This window comes from Nycticebus coucang, chromosome 18 (assembly GCF_027406575.1).
Source record: "Nycticebus coucang isolate mNycCou1 chromosome 18, mNycCou1.pri, whole genome shotgun sequence".
NCBI lineage: Eukaryota > Metazoa > Chordata > Mammalia > Primates > Lorisidae > Nycticebus > Nycticebus coucang.
The window spans coordinates 53860049-53882715 of NC_069797.1; the positions used below are offsets into that span (position 1 = coordinate 53860049).

Genomic DNA, 22667 nt, shown 5'->3' on the forward strand with positions numbered 1-22667 from the left:
ATAAAAAGTTAAAGTGGCTCTTTCTCCCACTCCCACCTTCTGAATTCCACTTTCTGAGGTCACTATTTCTAGCAGTTTGAAATAAATGTGTCCAGTTGTATTTTTATTGAATTTTTTTCTTTTTTCTTTTTAAAGGGGAGCGTGCAAACGCCACCTCCCACTACAACAAATTATGCAGCTGAATTTCTCACATTTGGGGAAATTGCAGGGGTCAGCACATCCGGAGTGCAATGGATGAGCCTCGCCCTGGGAAAACCACCTTCATGATCATGGTATCTCCCCTGCCAGGTAAGTATTTTTTTGTTTTGTTTTGTTTTTGAGACAGAGTCTCAAGCTGTCACCCTAGGTAGAATGCCATGGCATTACAACTCACAGCAACCTCAAACTCTTGGGCTTACGTGACTCTTGCCTCAGCCTCCCAAGTAGCTGAGACTACAGGTGCCTGCCACAATGCCCGGCTATTTTTTTTTTGTTGCGGTTGTCATTGCTGTTTTAGCTGGCCTGGGCTGGGTTCGAACTGTAAGCATCAGTGTATGTGGCCAATGCCCTACCCACTGAGCTATGGGTGCTACCAGTAAGTATTTTTTTATTGAATTTTTTTATTGGGATAACTGTAGGTTCATAGTGCAATCATAAGAGATAATACTGAGAGATGTATACACTTTATCAAGCTTCTCCCATAGGTAACATTTTGCAAAACTTTAGTATAACATTACAACCAAGACGTTGATACAATCCCATCCAACTTATTCCAATTTGCCTAGTTTTACTTGTTCAAATGTGTGTGTGTGTACTTAATTCTATATGATCCTTTCACCTGTAGGATTTTCTAACCATAAACACAGCCAAGATACTGAACAGTTCCCAGCACTTACAAGGATCTCGCCCTATAGCTCTTTTATAAACATACCTCCCTCCCATGCCCCTCACCAGCCCTAACCCCTAGCAACCACCAATCTGACCTCCATTTCCAAATTCTGTCATTTCAAAAATGTTATATAAATGGAGTAATACAGTACGCAATCTTCTGGAATCTACTCTTTGTTCAGCATCCCAATTATTGCCTGAATCAATAATTTGTTCCTTTGAATCGCTCAGTAGTATTCTATGATATGAATATACAATGGTTCATTTCACTTTTCATTTGTTGAAGGACATCTGAGCTAATCCCAGTGCTTGGAAGTAACAGAGTTGCTGTGAATACTTGTAGACAGGTGTTTTTGTGTGTGAACATAGTTTTCATTTTTCTAGGAAAAATGCCCAGGAGTGCATTTTTGGCATCACCCGAATGTTTTTGCACGTACAAATGACACATGTATACATATTTTCAAAATAGTAACCGTTACACGCTTCTGCAACTTCTATTTTTTCTTGAGCCTAATAGTGTATCCTGGGTATCCTTCCATTTGCATACATACAGGACTACATTATTCATCCTAACAGTTTCACAATGTCTTCCATCCATCAATTCACAGAATCTGTGGCCTGCACTGAAAAAGGTCCTCAAAATCTGCCACTGTCTTTCTCTCAAAACAGTGCACACAGCTACTGCTACAGCCCGCTCCCATGAGCATAACCTGGGGAGGGGTGTTTCCCAGCTTGTTACTTTTTTTTCTTGGTATCTATCAACAATTATTTAGACTTAACTATAAGGAGACTAATTTCTTTGCCTTCTACTCTTCTTTTTTTGCTCATGTCTTCCTGTTACTTGGATTCATTATCTTTTCTTCCTGAGAACATCCTAAAATAACCTTTCAGACAGGGTCCGTGGGTATGAAATTTTTTTAGGGATTGTACATCCAAAAACCTCTTGATTTTGCCTTCTCATTCAAGTGTTAGTTCGGATTCATTTAGGGTTTCAAATTTCAAATTCTTTTCCCTGACCCAGTGTAGGCTATTTCTCCATCATTTCTACCTTACTGTTGTGCTCATGAGAAGCCCCACATCAATTTGATTCATGTCTTAAAATTATTGATTTTTCTAAAAAAGTTACATACAGTACAAATCACTCTTTTAGAAACATAAGTCTGAGTTTTAACAATGCCTATAAGTCATGTAATCACCTCAGCAGTGGTTTAAATTCAGTTTCATCAGCCGGGCACGGTGGCTCACACACTGTGGGAGACTGAGGCAGGAGGATTGCTTGAGCTCAGGAGTTCGAGGCTTGTCTGAGCGAGAGTGAGACCCCAACTCATGGAAAAAAATGGAAAAACCCAGCCCGGTGCCACGGCGAGTGCCTGTAATCCCAGCGGCTTCAGAGGCTGAGGCAGCAGGATGCCCACAGCCCGAGTCTGAGGTTACAGTGAGCTACGATGCCATTGAACTCTGCTCAGGGCATAGGGTAGAACTCTGTCTTGACAAAAAGAAAAAAAACATTCAGTTTCATCACCTCAAAAATCCCTACAGTGCCCTTCTGAAGTCAATTGCCCCTCACCCCACCCAACCCCTGGCAATCACTGACCAATTCCCTATAGCAGTTTCATCTGTTCAGGTATGTCCAGTATCTGTTTAGCTTTCCTTTCTTCTCTTGGGAAAGTTTTTGTTGTTGTTTGTTTGTTTTTGAGACAGAGCCTAACTACGTTGCCCTCAGTAGAGTGCCGTGGCATCACAGCTCATGCAACCTCAAACTCTTGGGCTTAAGTGATTCTCTTGCCTCAGTCTCCCAAGTAGCTGGGACTACAGGTGCCTCCCATAATGCCTATCTATTTTATTTGTTATAGTTGTCATTGTTGTTTGGCAGGCCCCTGCCTGATTCTAACCGGCCAGCTCCAGTGCATGTGGCCGGCCCCCTAGCCACTGAGCTATAGGCGCTGAGCCTCTTGGGAAAGTTTTTAGTTGTTCTCCAGATTGTTGGCTTCTGGAGCACCACTATTATATATACATGGGTTGGTCATTTAATTCCTCCTGCACCACACTCAGTGGGAACTCTCAAACTTAAGACTTATAAGAAAGTTATTGTGGGGCGCCGGCCCCATATGCCGAGGGTGGCGAGTTCAAACCCGGCCCCGGCCAAACTGCAACCAAAAAATAGCCGGGCATTGTGGCGGGCGCCTGTGGTCCCAGCTGCTCGGGAGGCTGAGGCAAGAGAATCACTTAAGCCCAGGAGTTGGAGGTTGCTGTGAGCTGTGTGAGGCCACGGCACTCTACCGAGGGCCATAAAGTGAGACTCTGTCTCTACAAAAAAAAAAAAAAGAAAGAAAGAAAGTTATTGTGTAGGCCAGGCGTGGTGGCTCACACCTGTAATCCTAGCATTCTGCGAGGCCAAACCAGGTGGATCCCTTGGAGCTCATGAGTTCAAGACCAGGCTGAGTGAGAGCAAGACCTCATCTCTAAAAATAGCTGGGCACTGTGGCAGTTGCCTGTAGTCCCAGCTACTGGGGAGGCTGAGGCAAGAGGATCACTTGAGCTCAAGAGTTTGAGGTTGCTGTGAGCTGTAATGCCAGGGCACTCTACTAGGGCCAAGAAAGTGAGACTGTCTCAAATAAATAAATAAAAAAGAGAAATGTTATTGTGTTACTTTGTTTCCTCCTTCCCTTCTTTTTGCTCTCTTCTAACAGAAGAACTTGTAGCAGGTGGATGTGGAAACCCTATGTGTGCCTTAAGCTCTTCACTCATTCTTTCCCCCACTTTCTTCCTTTGCACTGCATTGTGGGAGATTCATTAGCTCACAGTTCAGTTGTGTCCATATTATTATTATTTTTAAAATTTCAAAATTGACCTCTGAATTATTTGGAGGTGTCCACCTATCAGGCACTCTCTAGAGTATGATTCTCAGGACCTGACATCTGTGTGAGAGATTCTGAGTTGAGGTCCAGATGGTAGACCTTCTCATGGAGTGATTTCACATGATCCTAATAGAGAACCTCCTCACGTTATTCATCACTGAGCTGTGGGTTATAACTAGCTCTCTGTCAGTCTTCTCTGTCACAAGATACTTGCAAGCACCAGTACCATGGACAGCGGGAAGCACTCCCCTGGGGTCTGTAGCACTTCGGGTTCCTGGCTCTTGTACTCACTAGGCCTCTGTCCTAGAATCTTAGCCTGCGAGTTGGGGCTTCCCAGGAAAGGTCTCCGCAAAACCTTCAGTTATGACCAGAACCCTATTGTCTGTCCTGGTGCTAACTGTCTTATAAGACGTCCCAGCTCAGCATTTATTCTGCAAAGTACCAGGGACCCTCCTTGCCATATAGGACAGGAACGGTATTGCTGGGGCTCTGGGGCAGGGTGTTGATGTGTCACTGTTCTGTGCTCAGCCTGGTCTTCTACAGCAGCAAAGGTGAAGGAGGTCTTTGTCTCCTGTTTTTTCTTTCTTCTGGACAATTGGGTTTTATAGCTCCTTTACCAGTCATGACTTTCCTGATGGAGTGTGGACTATGCCTTATAAGCACCCTTATAAACTCAGACCATTTAAGGGACATTTCTAGTTTGCTTTGATTAATCACCCACTGGCTGAAAGGTAGGAATTCTTGGTAAGCTGCTACATAAGAATGGATATGCAGGGCAGTGCCTGTGGCTCAGTGAATAGGGCACCGGCCCCATATACCGAGGGTGGCGGGTTCGAACCCGACCCCAGCCAAACTGCAACAACAACAACAACAACAACAAATAACTGGACATTGTGACAGGTGCCTGTAGTCCCAGATTTCAGGAGGCTGAGGCAAGAGAATCATCTAAGCCCAAGAGCTGGAAGTTGCTGTGAGCTGTGATGCCACAGCACTCTACCGAGGGCGACAAAGTGAAACTCTGTCTCTAAAAAAAAAAAAAGAATGGGTATCCAAATCTCCTATTCTTAAGATAACCAAAACTAAAAATGAAAACACGTCTCTGTACTGAAATGATGATGAATAACACCAAAAAGTCACACACAGCCAGAGAGGAGTTCCTGATGGACCGAGTTCACATCAGACCATGGTGAATGGCAAAATCAATCTCCCTGCGTACACACACACATACACCTTTACCAAGAAAAGACCAGAATTAAAAGGAGGAAATTCGGGTGGCACCTGTGGCTCAGTGAGTAGGGCGCCGGCCCCATATACCAAGGGTGGTGGGTTCAAACCCAGCCCCAGCCAAACTGCAACAAAAAAATAGCCGGGCATTGTGGTGGGTGCCTGTAGTCCCAGCTACTTGGGAGACTGAGGCAAGAGAATTGCCTAAGCCCAGGAGTTGAAGGGTGCTGTGAGCTCAGACGCCACAGCACTCTACAGAGGGCGATAAAGTGAGACTCTGTCTCTACAAAAAAAAAAAAAAAAGAGGAAATTCTGGTTCATCTTCACTACTGGCTAATTCCTGGAAAGGCTGACCTGATGAAATGAAATTTTGAAAAGATGAGATCGTGCTTCCTGTGACCCCTTTCTAATACCACAGTTCATTTGTTTTCAGTGACAGATGCAAAGTGGTAGAATAAGATGGAACTACAGAGAAGGAAAGGCATCTCTGCACGGGCAGATCTTACTCTGACCTTGTAGCTTATTAAAATAGGGACTGACACTGGGCTATAATTTCCTGAGAAGTGAAAACAAGAGCCAAGTAAATCCCAGTCACCCCCTGCCCATGTGGTGTGAGGGGCTGGGGAGCATGATAACCTCATCCAGCAAGGGCTGTGGGGAAAGAAGCATCTTCAAGAATACCTATGGGGGCCGAGGTGGGTGAATCAGTTACCTGAGCTCAAGAGTTCAATACCAGCCTGAGCAAGAGGGATACACTGTCTCTAAAAAAAATAGCTGGGTGTTGTGCTAGGCACCTGTGGTCTCAGGCTGAGGCAAGAGGATTGCTTGAGACCAAGAGTTTGAGGTTGCTGTGAGCTGTGACACTAGGGCACTCTACTGAGAGTGACAAAGTAAGACTCCTGTCTCGGGAAAAAAAAAAAAAAACAAAGAAGTGCAGATGGGATAAGTCATCAGGTCAGCAGAATGTGGTTGTGATTACATGTTGGGGAAATAAAAGAGCTTTTGTAAATTTTAGAATGGAGGTTCTAAATGCCTCAATGGGAAGGGGCATGTGCACATGTGTTGAGGGAAGAGAGAATGTACTAGAAAAATGGAAGCCTGGAGCAGTATTTGTATGTGATAGCAGGATGGGAGTTGCTATGTGAAACCAGGAGAGATGATGTAATTGGGGCCATGTTGAATTAGAAGTGAAGACAGCATGGAGGAGAATCACCTGTTTTCATGGGGCCTGAATGGGTTTTCCCTTGGGACGGCAAGTGCCATCTGAGGACCCTACATTGTTGGAGTCAAGGGGGTCACTCACGGCCAAGTTTAGGTCATCTTACCATCCCACGACATTTTCTTGCAAAACAAGAAGATGGTTTTTCCAATGAAGGAAGGGCCAGGGGAAGCCCCAGGGAATAAATTGATGTTCACAGAGGGCAAGTTTCAGAAAATCTTGACTTCAGGGTGTACCCTGTATTATTTGTAAGTTTGAGATTTGGGAACAGTGTGACCCAAGAATGATCTGCCCCTGGAAATCTAGAGCAGGAGAAAAACCATCCTTTGAGTATCAGGGGATTGATGAGAAGTATTAAAATGGTAGCAAGAACAGCAGTCTGTTGGTTTGCTGGAGAGGAGTGGGGAAGGATAAAGAAGCTTTCAGTAGCTGCAACGGTGTCGGTCGGAGCTGCAGCAAAGAGCTGCAGCAAAGAGGGTTTGGCGCCATGTCTCACACCATTTTGCTGGTACAGCCTACTAAGAGGCCAGAAGGCAGAACTTAACGCTGACGGTGAATCTGTGAATGAGTGAATGGAAGGCGTTTGTAAAATGTATGACGAACATCTGAAGAGAAAGAATCCCAACAGTCCCTCTATCACATATGATATCAGTCAGTTGTTTGATTTTATCCATGACCAGGCAGACCTCAGCTGCCTCAGGTTTACCAAGCTGATACCCAGGCATACCAGCCTTACAACAAAAACTGGATTAAAGAGAAGATCTACGTGCTCCTTTGTCTGCAGGCCCAACAGGCCGGGGAAATAATTAAATTGGAAACAACAGGGGGTGGGGGTGGGCTTGGAACACAGGTATTATAGTAATCCTGTTTCCATTTTGTTGCACTCTAGCCAAGATTGAAGATACTAGATGAAACGGGAGGCTCCTATTCAATCTGAAATCTTATTGCCCCTAACCTTTTCTGTTTGTTTTTTCTTTATTTAAACATTTTTATTTTTTTATTTTTTTTTGTAGAGACAGAGTCTCACTTTATGGCCCTCGGTAGAGTGCCGTGGCCTCACACAGCTCACAGCAACCTCCCACTCCTGGGCTTAAGCGATTCTCTTGCCTCAGCCTCCCGAGTAGCTGGGACTACAGGCACCCGCCACAACGCCCGGCTAATTTTTTGGTTGCAGTTTGGCCGGGGCCGGGTTTGAACCCACCACCCCCGGTATATGGGGCCGGCGCCTTACCGACTGAGCCACAGGCGCCACCCTATTTAAACATTTTTATGATGATTTAGATGAAAGTTGTTCTTTGTCAGCTGATATTGGTTCCAATCCTTCAGACTGTTCATACTTGCTTTATAACATTCACTGTACTAACCTGTCTTCAGGATGGGGTGAGGGGTGGTAACAGTTATGTCCTTGAGATAAAGTCTTAGTGAAAAATAAATGTTTAGTTATTAAAAAAAAAGAAAGAAAAAGAAGAAGAAGCTTTCAGAGGCCAGTACAGTGGCTCATGACTGGAATCCCAGCAGTTTGGGAGGCTTAGGCAGGTGGATTGCTTGAGCTCAGGAGTTCAAGACCAGCCTGAACAAGAGTGAGACCCAAACTCTACTAAAAATAGAAAAACTAGCCAAGCATAGTGGCGCATGCCTGTAGTCTCAGCTACTTGGGAAGCTGAGCCCAAGAGTTTGAAGTTTCAAGCTATGATGCCGCAGCACTCTACCCAGGATGACAGAGTGAGACTCTGATGCAAAAAAAAAAAAAAAAGAAGCAGCAGCTTTCAGCCACCCTTGTCGTCTATACAGACTGGCCTCATGAGGAATCCTCTTCCTGGAGAAATCAACTCCTCCCAAGATAAGGCAAAGGAAAAAAGTCTCCCATTTGATTAGATAAAGGAATGCCCAGGCTCCCCCCCACCCCCCGGCCCGCCCGCCACCAAGCCTTCTCCATCCCGACACCACCTCATGAGGGACATCTTAGGGACCTTTCCTCCAACCTTGGTGACTTTGGAAATTGGCTTTTTTCCACTCATCACAATGTCCTGGAGACTTATCTGAATTGCATCTTTTTACTGCCTAGTAGTATTCCATGGTATCAGCATATTTATCCATTCACCCAATGAAGGACATTTGGGCTTTTCCCAATTTGGAACTATTATAAATAAACTACTATGAACATTTGTGAACATGTCTTTGTGTGAGCATAAGTTTTCATTTCTGGGATAAATATTCAGGAGTGAAGTTGTTGAGCCAGGCCTGGAACATATGGTAAGTGTATGCTGAATTCAATAAGAAACTGCACAACTGTTTCCCAGTCTTTGGGCTTTCTTAAGTTTTATTTATTTATTTATTTGAGACAGAGTCTCACTATGTCGCCCTCGGTAGAGTGCTGTAGCGTTACAGCTCACAGCAACCTCAAACTCTCGGGCTCAAGCGATTCTCTTGCCTCAGTCTCCTGAGTAGCTGGAACTACAGGTCATCTCCACAAAGCCCAGCTATTTTTAGAAACAGGGTCTTTATCTTGTTCAGGCTGGTCTCAAACCTGTGAGCTTAGTCAATCCACCTGCTTTAGCCACCCGGAGTGCTGGGATTTCAGGCAAAAGCCACCACACTCCGGCTAGTTTCTTTTATTTTTTGTTAATTTGTTCATTTCCTCTCAGAAGATTCTAAGGAGAGTGAGCTTTGATTAGACTATCACTAAAGGCTCATCCCAGGAATATGGTTAACACCTAGAAGTAATTAATAACCCACATGACACTTCATTTTTATTTTCCAAGCAATTATTTTTTGTTTTCATATTAGGGCAAAGTTGTCATGCTTGTTATTATTTCACCTTATATATATATGTGTGTATATATCTCATATGAGCCTGTCAAAATTTTAAGAAAATAGGGAAATTAACACATGCATACATGAGCCCATAACCTGCTACTAAGTTGTTTTTTCTTGGTCAAGTTACAGAATTTCTTTGAACTTCTCTTTCCCTGTAAACCAGGGAATACTATTTATCTGGGAGGCAATTATAAAGACTAGAAGAATAAAAAGCACTGTGAAATGCCTGGGTCACTGTAGTTCACCAAGAAGAATGTAATTGTCATCATAATGATCAGCCCCTAAACCCTGACTTAAGTCTGACTCTAAGTACCTCAGATGGAACAGTGGAGCACTCCGTCAGGACCAGACTGATCTGGGCTAAGGTGGTCATCTGCTCTCACTGGGTGAGTCCCTACCCCAGTGGTTAGGTGGAAGATGTCAACTCTGCCCTCAAGTCTCAAGGGTAGGGATCCTGGGCAGGGACCCCACCTCACTGGACTTAACCACTATCAACATGTAATGAGAAAAACTCAAGCCATGGGCATCACCTGAAAGTTCCTCAAATGACAGTTGGAAAAACATCTCAGAAAGAAAATGTTATATGCTAGGGAGGGACTCAGGCACCCAACACGATTCTTTGTTTCTGATCTTTATGACCGCCTGCATAGTGCACAGTATTGCCCATTTTTCAGAAAAGAAAATTAACTTGACCTATAGGCTGATGATGCAGCCAAGACTATTTTATTTTTCTGTATTTTTGTCTGTCTTGCCTCTTTACCAGGATAGAAGTCCTGGTGCGGATGGCCCTGCTATCCTCAAAGCCACATACAATGCTGTCCCAGCTGTGATTATTTATTTATTTATTTATTTTGCAGTTTTTGGCCGGGGCTGGGTTTGAACCCGCCACCTCCGGCATATAGGGCCACCTACTCCTTTGAGCCACAGGCGCGGCCCCAGCTATGATTTTAAATGACAGAAATCTTCCTGAGCCAGACCTGGAAACTTGGTGGATAATGTAATTCTATGGACGTTTCCAAAAGAATTTCTGGCCTGAAGGTCAATGCCTCAGGGCTGGACACTGCCCTCAGTAGTGGCACAGGGGGTGACAACCCCAGGAGTTGATAATGCTGAGACAGTGCTAGGCTCAGCTCTCAACCCATCCAGAGCCAGGTCCCTGGATAGGCCTGTAGGGAGATTGCCCTTCCACATGCAATAGGGGCTGGGTGGGGAGGAGCTTCTCCACACCATCCACCCGACTTGTCAAAAGCCTAGATTTTCCCATCAGAAGGGAGTTAGTTCCTGCTTCCCTGCAGTTCCATGGCCATCACAGATGGGCCTTTAGCTGGCACCTGCAAGCACAGAGGTCTGGGTGGCCCCAGCTGATCTTTTGCTAGGCACCTGCTTCTATTCCTGCTCCCCAACTCAGGTCTCCGGGGATAGTCCAGAGTTCACTGGCCTGGAGGTCCCCTTCAGAGGTGACCCACTGATGCAGATTTCTCTGAGACCCTGCTACACAATTTCTCCTTTGAACCACTGAGTCACCTTAAATGACCTGTAACCTTTCTCTGCCCACCTATGCCAAGCACTGTGGTTTCTCTCAGCTTGCCACTTGGGTTGTTGGGATTTCCTTGGTTCAGAGTGTTGGTTTAGAGGAGTGTCTTCTCCCTGAGGAGGGGGGAGGAGGCCCCTGGGCTCTCAGACTACTAAGGGAGGGCCTGAGGAATGGCAGCTCCTTCCCAGCTTCATAGAGGAGGGCAGTTCAGCCCAACAGAGCTGATCAGGTCAAGGGTGATAATGTCCAGGCAGGGGAGGTCCCTTTCATTTGCTGAGAGGATCCACTCAGTTTGGAAGGCCAGCCCCACCCCTACTCCCCACCCCCTGCAGGCCAAGGACCTGCAAGTCTTTGTTCCAGGTTCTAAGAGGCCAGTCTTCCCCAGCCCCTGGGGGCCTCTCTCCTTCCAGAATCACAGTCCTTAATGGCACAGGATGATGGCTTCCACTCAACCTGCACTAGCCCACTGTGGGGTCTTCCCTGCAGCAGCCCAGCTCAGCTCTCACAGGGCATAGACCAGACTCTTAGTGCTGTGATCACTCCCACCAATATAAGAACATAGGGACACTGGGAGTCCCTGTCCTCATAATTTCTGGCTTGACTCTCGTTCCTGATGTTATTTGATTAGTTCCTGTTGTTTACAATGAATGTGTATTTTTCTTACAATGATTTACTTATTTTTAAAAAGAGATAGTCTAGCCTGAGCCAAAGCAAGACCTTGTCTCTAAAAATAACCTGACCCAGGGCTTGCCAAACAACAATGACAACAACAACAACAATAACAACAAACATAGCTGGGCGTTGTGGCAGGTGCCTGTAGTCCCAGCTACTCAGGAGGCTGAGGCAAGAGAATCACTAGAGCCCAAGAGTTTGAGGTTGCTGCGAGCTATGAAGCCATAGCACTCTACCGAGGGCTAAAGTTAGACTCTGTCTCAGAAATAAATAAATAAATAAAAATGGGGCCACAGGGTGTAACACACCTTTGGGGATGGGACACTATTATTAGAGGGACTTTACCCAGGAAATGCAAGCAGTGTAACCTGAGCTGTGATGCCACGGCACCCTACCCAGGGTGACGAAGTGAGACTCTGTCTCAAAAAAAAAAAAAAAAGAGATAGAAAGGGGTTATAAGTCTGATCTGTTGTCCCCCCATCATGTACAAACATACCAGTTAGGTTGTGTCTACTTCTCCATGCATAGAGGAAAATATTACAACTTTACCACAAAAGTGTGAACTCTGTCACTTCCAGGGAGTTTACAAAGTGTGGGGCAAATTTCAGTGTTCTCTTTCTGATCCTTTAGGATTGGTTATATATTTTACAAGGATCTGGTACTTCTTTTGGAGTTAAAATAAGTTTGAGAAAAAATATTCATAATATTTTACATAATGATTTTACCCTATTCCTAAAAGAAGAAGCGAATGTTGGCACAGATTCACGTTTAAGGATGTTGGTTGCAGCAAAACTTAGGAGACTATTTAGAGGTTGACAACTTAAACCTTCTATCAATAAAGAATAGCTCAAGGAGTAGGGCGGCAGCCTAATAGACCAGAGGTGGTGGGTTCAAACCTGGCCCCAGCAAAAAAAAAAAAAAAAGAATTAACCAAATAAGTGGTCATCTACTCTTTCAATTAAATGTTATATGAAATTTAAAAACCATACTTTTATAAATTATTTGGTGATATGGGAAAATGTTCTTAATATAATGTTAAGTTGTAGAAGAATACAAATTTAAATTCGGTATATATATATATATATATAAATGTCTCTGGGTGATAAGATTAGAAGCAATTTTTAATTTTCTCGATTTTGTTGGAAGTTTTCAAATTTTCTAAAATTGACTTTTATCGTTTTTATATGCAAGAAAAATATAACAGTGATTGAATTAAAGAAAGGCAAACCCTGAAAAGGGTGCAGAGACACCTACCCCCAACCCCTCCTGGGTAAAGTTGGGTTTGCAATGGCTGCTTCTCCAAACCCATCCCCAACACCTTTTTCTCCAAACTCCCCCTCCTCCAGCCCAGCCGATACAGGAAAACTGGGGTCTGGCCTGAAGGTCAAGTGGGTTTTGGCTTCCTACAGGAAAGAATTCAAGAGCAAGCCAACAAAGTAAAGCAAAGGCACTCGAAAAGAAAAAAGGGAGGCTGCCCCATAGACAGGGCAGTGGCTGGCTCTCTCAGAGCAACGGAGAGTTGCACCTTGTGAGTTTCCAGGGTCTTATTTTGTACCTTCTATTTAATTTTACGTTAAGAGAGGGAGGATACTCATAAGATTTCTGGGAAAGGGATCAGAACCGAAGGTCCCTTCTCTTTCACCACATAGGGGAGTTGCCGTGGCATTTGTAAACCGTCCCGGCGCAGGCGGGGCTATTTTACTAGGCTAAAGTATCACAGCTGCGTATAACTACCAGCGAGGGAAGCTGAGGTCGGGTTTTTTGTGTGACCATCTGGCTTCTACCTGATGTTGGCCGGTTTTTCCACCGCCTCCTACGTCATCAGAGACCTTGGTCTGGGTTTTATGACTCGCTATCCTGCAGGGCCTGCGGGTCCCCTCTCTCACAGCCCACTCCTGGCTGTCAGCACTAGACTCCGGGGACCCTTCGCTTCCATCCTGCGACCTCCCAGCCTCCTTATAACCGGGGTGGTGGAGGGCAGCCAAGACGGGCCGCCGGGGGTTCCTTCTCAAGCCCCGCGGCGTCCCCGGGGGGTTGGGGAGGAGACGCCGCCTGGGTGGACGCGGAGACTGGGCCGCCCCCTCGGCGCCCGCCCGCGTTCGCGGCGCCCTCCCTCCGGGTCGCGGCAGGTTTCCCCGCCCGCGGCGGACTGAGGTCCAGCGCCGCGGCCTCCCCGCGCCTTCTCCGCGCCCAGAGCCTGGCAGTCCTCGGTAAGCCGGGGGCCGCTCCGCTCCGGACACAGGCGACTGAGGTGGCGGCGCGCCAGGTCCCTCCGGCTCGGCGTCTCGGGTCCTCGGGCTCCGCCCCGCGGCCACCGGGCCGGCTGCACCCGAGCGCGCCGGGCTGGGAGGCCAGGCTGGGCGGCCGGGCTGGCGTCCACGGCCGTCCGCCTGCCGGCACCGTGGGGCCCAGGTCTCTGACCACGTCCCACCCTGGGGCCACCGGGGAGGGAGCCAATCTGCCACCTCATTGCCAGAGCTGGGTAACATCATTATCCCCACTTTACCTGTGAGAGACTGAACCTCAGAGCGGTGATGACAGAGTGAGTCAGGCGGAGGACCCAGGTGTCCTGTGGAGTCCAGAGTCCTTTCCTCTGCCTCTCATTCCCTCTGCCCTGTGGGAGCTGGGAAAGGAGGGCAGGGGAGGACTCAGGTGTGAGCTGCCACATCTGAGGACCCAGGTCTGTGTCTCACAGAGCCCCAGGCCTGTATTGTGGGGAAGGGGGGTTGATGTGACCTCCCTTCCCGATCTTCCACCTTCTCTCCCCCTTACTAAGGGGCAGTGGTGTCTCTTGTCAGTCATGCGTTTTCTGCTGAATTGATACTGAACCTAATCACCCCACCGCACTTACAGCTTTCTCTGAAAAACCAGAGGCAAGCACCAGTGCTAGGCCCACGTGACCTGGGTCTATAGATCTTAAGGGCCAGACCATGATCAGGGCCAACGAGTGAGGCTAGGGAGGCAACTAACTCCTGTGGGTGGGGTGAGGGAGCCAGCAACCCAGGAGTGAAAGCACCTGACTCCCCCTTCCCAATATCCCAGTGGCCCTCAGGGTAACCAGTTTGGGAACAGTGCTAAAGGCTGGGATATCTGAGTCTCTGTGGGATAAGAGGTGTTGTGTACTGGGGTGTGCACAGCAAGATTTGGAGCTGCTGCTTCATGAGCCATTTAGCAGCACCTTCAGCCATCATGAGACATTTGTGGTCTGATTCTGACTGACCTGTTTTGTTAAAGATACCCAAGTAGAAAGCCAGTCACGGTGGCTCACACTCATAATCCTAGCACTTTGGGAAGCTGAGGTGGGAGGATTGCTTGAGGTCAGGAGTTCGAGACCCCCATTATACAAAAAAATAGAAAAAAACTAGCTGGGGGTCATAGCATACCCCTGTAGTCCCAGCTACTCAAGAGGCTGAGGCAGGAGGATCGCTTGAGTCGAGGAGTGGAGGTTGCTGTGAGCTACGATGACGCCACTGCACTCTAGCCACTGGGGCGACAGAGGGAGACCCTGTCTCAAAAAGAGGAGGAAAAAAACAAAGAAGTAGAAGAGAGAGAAGGTGATGCGTCTCATAGGATCTCTCACCATCAAGGTGAAGTGGGCTCTTTGGGGAAATTGGAGTGCCCTCTTGTGGACACTGCACGAATTTCACTATTTTTTTCCTTTCTTCCTAAGGACAGTCAAGCACCATATAAGGACATTTCCGTCAATGAGGAACTGTGTATACTTAGTCCCATAAGATTATAATAGTGCATTTTTACTGTATATTTTCTATGTTTAGATATGGTCATATACACAAGTACTTACTATTGTGTTCTAGTTGCCTACCGTCTTCAGTACGGTAACCTGCTGTGCCGGTGTATAGCCCGGGGTGTTAACAGGCTATACCACGTATCCTAGGTTTGCAGTTGGCTGCACCATCAGGCTTATGTAAGTACACTCTGCAGTGTCCACGATTAATCTCCTAATGTTGAATTTCTGAGGAAATATACTTGTTTTTTTGTTTTATTTTGTTTTGTTTTTTGTAGAGACAGAGTCTCACTTTATGGCCCTCAGTAGAGTGCCGTGGCCTCACACGGCTCCCAGCAACCTCCAACTCTTGGGCTTAGGCGATTCTCTTGCCTCAGCCTCCCGAGTAGCTGGGACTACAGGTGCCCGCCACAACGCCCGGCTGCAGTTTTTTGGTTGCAGTTTGGCGGGGGCCGGGTTTGAACCCACCACCCTCGGTATATGGGGCCGGCGCCTTACCGACTGAGCCACAGGCGCCGCCGGAAATATACTTGTTTAGGGATTTGTGATTGTAGTTCCACAATCATTTCCACTCCACCCCACTCCACTCACAAAAGCCCATTGAGTGGTCTTCTTATTAAGGACAAAAATTCCAGTCTTCTGGGTCCCAAGGTTGAATTTCAACTCATGAAACTTATTATTGTGTAAACAGGCACTTACAAAGCAATTAAGAGCTTTATAAATAACTCAATCCCTTGAGCTCAGGAGTTTGAGACCAGCCTGAGCGAGACTGAGATCTCATCTCTACTAAAAACAGAAAAATTAGCTGGGTGTCGTGGTGGGTGCCTGTAGTCCCAGCTACTTGGAAAGCTGAGGCAGAAAGATCACTTGAGCCCAGGAGTTTGAAGTTGCAGTGAGCTATCATGATGTCATAACACTCTAGCCCGGGCAACAGTGTGAGACCCTATCTCTGAAACAAACAAAAAATAATAAAACTTTATCCCCTGTGAGGTAATTATCACTCCTATTTTACAGATGAGGAAATTGTGGAACAGAGAAGTTAAGTGACTGTCCTGAGGCCACACAGATATTCTGGATTCCAGACCCTCTCCCATTATCACTCTGCCATGCTGCCTCACTGGTGTGGGAAACCTCGCCCAGTAACACAGTCCCAGCTGGGGGGCATGTATATCTGCGATTGAGAGACTCTTCCGCCAGAGCTCACTCTGCACCTCCCTGGGATGCATGTGTTCTGCCATGTGAAATAGATGGTCAGGAGACCTCCAAAAACCTCCTTTCTCTAACTGATTCTTCCTATCCTTTCTGAGAGGTGAAAAATGAGGGAGAAAGCCAGGCTGTTCAAAACTCTTGAGACTCCCAGGGAGAATCAGCAAACTCTAAAAGTATATGGTCCCACCACGAACTGACCCAGAAGCCAGTGTGTACGCAGCCTAGTCAGATGATAGCCACACAGCCTTTTCATCTCCACCCTTTTGGTGTGGAGAAGGTCCTGATGAATGATCACAAGACTTGGCTGGCTTCTGAAGCCCGAAATCTGGGGGCGTATGGGGTCTAGACTCCTGTCCTCCCATCGTACAGATAAGGTAATGAAGCCTGTTCCTAAGACCACTCACTCAACACGTGTTTTTGACAATATATTGCAGGTGTTCGGAAACAGGGCGACAAAGGTGGATAAAGACATCTCTGCCCTTAAGGGGCCCTGTCTAGGAGAGGAAGGACAGATGAGTAAGCAATGGTCGTGAGTCAGTGTGATGGAGGTGCAGTTGAGGAGACTACTGTCGAAAAGGAGGCTAGATTCTGCTTGGGTGGGGCAGGGAAGACTTGGGAGGAGATGCCCTTGAGATTAGTGTTGGAGGATGGGCTGGGATTGGTCAGCAGGGAGAAGAGCAGGTAAGGCACATGCCAAGACGCAGCTGTCTGAAGAAACAAGGCAAGTTCTGAGGCCCATGAGGGTTTATCCAGGTGGAACAGAGGCTGCCTGGGAAGAGAATGGGAAATTTCCTAGGGAGATGGGTTCAGATCACAAAGGTCTCACCTGCCAGGCTGCTGAATTCAGACTTGAGATTATAAATACAGACCAAAAATGCTATCAGCCTCTTCAAAGAGCATAGATGAGAAGTCTCGCTTTACTCAGAGGGAGCTGGGTGGGTGAGAGGCACTCGAGATAATTCACTTAGTTTATTAGTGTTTTCATTAAACTTTAAAAAATATTGTTATGGGCTGGGTGTGGTGGCTCATGCCTATAATCCTAGCACTCTAGGAGGCCAAGGTGGGAGGATCATTTGAGTTCAGGAGTTTCACACCAGCCTGAGCAAGAGGGAAACCCCATCTCTACTAAAAATAGGAAAACTGGCCTGGCGTGTTGGGCACCTTAGTCTCAGCTACCTGGGAGGCTGAGGCAGGAGAATCACTTGAACCCAAGAGTTTGAGATTGCTGTGAGCTATGACACAATGGCATTCTAGCCTGGACAACAGAGTGAGACTCTATCTAAAAAAAAAAATAATTATTTGGGTACATATTAGTTATCTATTCTTACAGGGCACACGTGATATTTGATACAGGCATACAATGTGAATTAATCAAATCAGGGTAATTGGAGTAGCTGTCACCTCAAGCATTTGTCTTTTTTTTTTTTTTTTTTTTGACAGAGTTTCAGTTTTTTTGCCCCTGGTAGAGTGCCAGTGCCCTGGTATCATAGGGACTATAGGCGCCCACCACAATGCCCGGTTCTTTTTTTCTTTTTTTTAGACAGAGTCTCACTTTGTCACCCTCGGTAGAGTGCTGTGGCGTCACAGCTCACAGCAACCTCCAACTCTTGGGCTCAAGCGATTCTCTTGCCTCAACCTCCCAGGTAGCTGGGACTCCAGATGCCCACTGCAGTGCCCATCTATTTTTAGAGACAGGGTCTCTAGCTCAGGTGGGTCTCCAATTTGTGAGCTCAGGCAATCTGCCCACTTTGGCCTCCCAAAGTACTGGGATTACAGGTGTGAGCCACCACACCCTGCCATTTGTCATGTCTTTGTGTTAGAAACATTCTATAGGCTGGGCATGGGGGGCTCACACCTGTAACCCCAACTCTGTGGGAGGCCAAGGCAGGTGGATTGCTTCCTCAAGCTCAGGAGTTTGAGACCAGCCTGAGCAAGAGCCAGATCCCGCCTCTAAAAATAGCTGGGTGTTGTGGCAGGCGCCTGTAGTCCCAGCTACTCAGGAGGCTGAGATAAGAGAATTGCTTTTGCCCAAGAGTTTGAGGTTGCTATGAGCTATGATGCCACGGCACTCTACCGGGGGCGACAAAGCGAGACTCTGTCTCAAAAAAAAGAAAGAAAGAAACATTCTAACTCCACTCTTTTCATTAAAGTGTACCTTAACTTATTGTTGACTGTAGTCACTTTGTTGTGCTATGGAATATTGTTCATTTGATATAACTATCTACATTTTTGTACCCATTAACCACCCCCACTTTATCCCCTCTCTCCCAGCCTCTGTCACTGTCATTCTACTCTCTATCTCCATGAGATAAATTGTTTTTAATATTTAGCTCCTACATATGAGTGAGATCATGTCTTCATTAAGCTTTTATGGAGTTCTCTATTACAGCTCTTAGTTGCAAGCGACAGAAACTCACTCAAACTAACTTAAACAAAAAGAGACTTTGTTGGTTCATATAACTGGGGAGGATACTGTGACACTCTAGAGGACTGAAAGAGGAGCTGCACGGACTGATGGGACTGCTACTCAGGACTCAAGGCCACCAGGAGTGCCCATGTTCATCCCAGTGGATGGTAGCTAAACCCAGAGGAGACTGCTGTCCTTCCAGGCGACTCAGAGCTGGAGAACAGCCACATTGTCTGCGTTTGAGCAGGGAGTCTGAGAGAACAAGCACAGATCTGTGGTGAATTGTGGGAAAATGGTTTGGGTGCTCAGGTCCCAAGCGCCCTGCATAACTAATTCCCTCTCATTTGCAAACTTCCAGGGAAAAGGAGAGATTCCCTACAAAGGTTAAATGAACATCAGTCTGTCAGCTGATGTCCCATGAGCAATACCTGGTGCAAGAAGAAGGTGAAACCAAATCTCCAAAGGGTGGCCATTACCTTAAGGCTAATAATTGTTCGGAACACCTGTTCTCCCATTCTGCCTTAGTGAAAGACCCTTGAGTTTTTAGCTGGGCACATGGCCACCTAGAATAAAGGTTACGTGTATGGCCTCCACTGAAGCAAAGTGTGGCCATGTGACTTAAGTATCTACTGTCCCTTCCTTCTCTACACCTTCCTCTCTTCTGCTGCCCAGAAAGCCACCACCTTGGACCATGAGGACAAGGGACACACCTTAAGTGTGGCACAGCAGAAAACTGGAAGGAGCCTAGTTCCCTAGAGTCTTTTACATGAGAAAGAAAAAAACTTCAGCTGGTTTAAGCCACTGCTATTTTGAGTTTCTTATTTACAGCTAAACTTAATCCTAACTGATATTGAGAGGAAATTATACCCAGCTGAAGTATCAATCAAGCACGAGAATAGCCCAGGCACAGTGACTCACACCTATAATCCCAGCACGCTGGGAGGCTGAGGCAGGTGGATCAGTTGAGCTCATGAGTTCAAGACCAGCCTGAGCAAGAGTGAGACTCCCCCCTCCCCCGCCTCTAAAAAGTAACCCAGTATTACGGCAGGTGCCTGTAGTGCCAGCTACTCGGGAGGGTGAGGCAAGATAATTGCTTGAGCCCAAGAGTTGGGGGTTGCTGTAAGCTATGATGCCATGGCACTTTACCGAGGGTGACAAAGTAAGACTCTGTCTCAAAAAAAAAAAAAAGTAAAACAAGTGATTCCATTTCATTGTGGGCAAGAGACATGAACAGAAGCTTCTCTGAAGAAGACAGGCACATGACCTACAGACACATGAAAATACTCAGCCCTACTATGAAACTAATTTCTGGCTTTTAAATGAAAGCTACAACCCAGTTATAACCTAAGAATATGGGGACGGGGGAGAGGGAGGGGAGGTGGGGGGGAGGATACGCAGAGGGAGGGTGATTGGTGGGTTTACACCTACGGTGCATCTTACAAGGGTACATGTGAAACTTAGTAAATGTAGAATATAAATGTCTTAACACAATAACTAAGAAAATGCCAGGAAGGCTATGTTAACCAGTGTGATGAAAATATGTCAAATGGTTTATAAAACCAGCATATGGTGCCCCATGATCGCATTAATGTACACAGCTATGATTTAATAAAAAATAAAAATAAAAAAAGTATGAAAATAAAACAAAATTGTTTCTGTACAGATAACAATAGTCAAGAAATAGGTGTTGTGGAAATATATTACTTAAGTTCCTAAAAGTAAACAATAGAAGAAGTAAATAAGAATGTGACTGGTAGGGATTGTAAATATATTTTTTAGCATTATGGAAGGACCAGAAGAATTGGTAGAGGGAGACTTTAATTTTTAATTGTACTCTGTTGTGAAGTTGAGATGTATATTTGTACTTGCTTGGATGGAGGAAAAACTCTGAGGGCACATACCTGCCTCTTACAGGTGTAACCCTCCAGGGAGTGAGAGTGGACCCAAAGAGTCCTGTCCTGCTTGGAGTACATTTTCCATAGTAGGAATAACCTGCAGGGACTCACTTCTCTGACAGTGAAATCAGTCATTTCTTAGAAAATCTGGTTGTAGTTGTGACCCCTACCTAGATTTATCTCTTCCTCTGTCCTGCATGGCCAGACCTGGGAGGAGTATAAAGTCCTGCTCAAGTGCCCACTGCCTGCTGGCAAACTTTGAGTTGGAAAGATCTCAGGGCTGAGCAACCAGAGGCCCCTATATTACCTGGCTCAGGGTTTCTCTGGTGACACACCTCCCTTAAATCCTCGTGGGCTGTCTGCCATTTCAATTCCTGGGGATGCCATGTTCAAGTAACCAATGCCATATATCTTTCCCAGTCATGAAATTTGATTCTGAACTTGGATCTGGTGGTTTCCTTCTCTTAGCAACGTGTCTAGAGGCTTTGACCATCCATATAGGCCAGCGGTTCTCAACCTGTGGGCACGAGATCTGCAGCACCCCGAGCAGAGTGAGTCACAGGACTTTTGCTGGGAATGCCAAGATAAGGACTTGCTCTGCTTTGTTGGTGTTGAATAAGAAAGCTAGAAGTCCCAGGACCTGCTGTCCGCCATGAGGCCTCTTGAGACTCTGAGGGGAGTTATCCAACATTGTGGAAGCAGAACAGAGAGAAAACAAACAAAAACAAAAAACAGATTATGAATAATTGTACCATAATTGATAATAATTGATCATTTCCTCTGGCCCCTCTTGACTTGAGCATAGAAATAAAATTCAGCTTTTATAGTTACAGGCAGCTCATAACTATTTCTTAGTGGTCTCAGATCATTGGCCTCAGAAACAGAGTTGATCCTTCTTAACAAAGCTAATTATCCAAACTCCTCTGATGATTCAGCTTTAAAGAAAGATTTTTTGTTTTTGTTCTTGTTTTTTTTTTTTTTTTTTTTTGCAGTTTTTGGCCAGGGCCGGATTTGAACCTGCCACCTCCAGTATATGGGGCTGGCACCCTACTCCTTTGAGCCACAGGCACCACCCAGATTTTTGTTATCTTGTAGCATCGTACTTAAGACCACAAGAAAAATATCACATTCGATTATATCTAACATCTTTCTGGCAAAGTCTGCATAATTCCAGCACCATTAGGCACATAATCTGAGTACGATAGAAGAGGATTAGACCAGCTGATCCATTACCATGAGGATAATTATCTTCCTAGTTTGGAAAGAGAGTTTTTACATTGTATTCCATACCACTTGGCCAGGTCCACCTTTCAAATTCTATTGCTTCTAGCACCCCACTTCTTGTATCAGTCCTGTAATGTCAAGATTCTTTTAGATGCAAATAAAGCAACCCCACTCAAATTAAGTTAATTTAGACAAGAAGGCTCATTGTCTCATGGGATGGAGAAGGCAGAGGCACACTGGAAACAGGGACCCAATACGGTTAGTTTCTCCCTCTCTCTCTCAGTTATTTTGGCTTCATAATCTACGTTTCAGCCTTATCACTTCCCAAATTAAAGTGTCTTTCTCTATGCAGTTGAAAACGTTAGCTACCAGTGGCATCCAGAATTACATCTGACAACTATAATCAGAGAAGAAATGAGCTTTGTCCTGGTCAACTACAGACATAAACATCCCAGGAAGGGGTTTAAGTGGTTTGTCCTGAGTCATGTGCTCACCTTCCAACCAGGAGCATGGGATGCTATGGATGCTTTTAAAAAGGGAAGTCTAAAGTTCGTCTGGAAGATAAGTACATGATTATAACCAAGACCATTTCTTTGAAAAAAGTAGTAAAGGAGAGGTTGCTACCAAATGTCAAAACATAATATCAAAGTACAATAATTAAAAGTGTTCTATTAGGAGGTGCCTGTGGCTCAGTGAGTAGGGCACTGGCCCCATATACCGAGAGTGGCAGGTTCAACCCTGACCCTGGCCAAACTGCAACAAAAAATAGCCAGGTGTTGTGGCGGGCGCCTGTAGTCCCAGCTACTTGGGAGGCTGAGGCAAGAGAATCACCTAAGCCCAAGAGCTGGAGGTTGCTTGTGAGCTGTGACACCATGGTACTCTACCAAGGGTGACAAAGTGAGACTCTGTCTTTAACAAAAAAAAAAGTGTGTTATTAGAGATAGCTCAGCTTCTGGGTAAGATAAAATGAATATAGTTTCTCTATTTTTCCTGCTA

At 45.9% G+C, this 22667-nt stretch overlaps 1 non-coding gene and 1 pseudogene across 1 annotated transcript; one reads left to right on the forward strand and one right to left on the reverse strand.

The window, feature by feature from the left end:
• Positions 1 to 134: 134 nt before the first annotated feature.
• Positions 135 to 296, reverse strand: LOC128571415 (U1 spliceosomal RNA). The gene has a single exon (XR_008375832.1). It is a non-coding gene; the product is annotated as a U1 spliceosomal RNA (small nuclear RNA).
• Positions 297 to 6655: 6359 nt separating this feature from the next.
• On the forward strand, positions 6656 to 13153 carry LOC128571108 (enhancer of rudimentary homolog; annotated as a pseudogene).
• The last annotated feature ends 9514 nt before the right edge of the window (positions 13154 to 22667 follow it).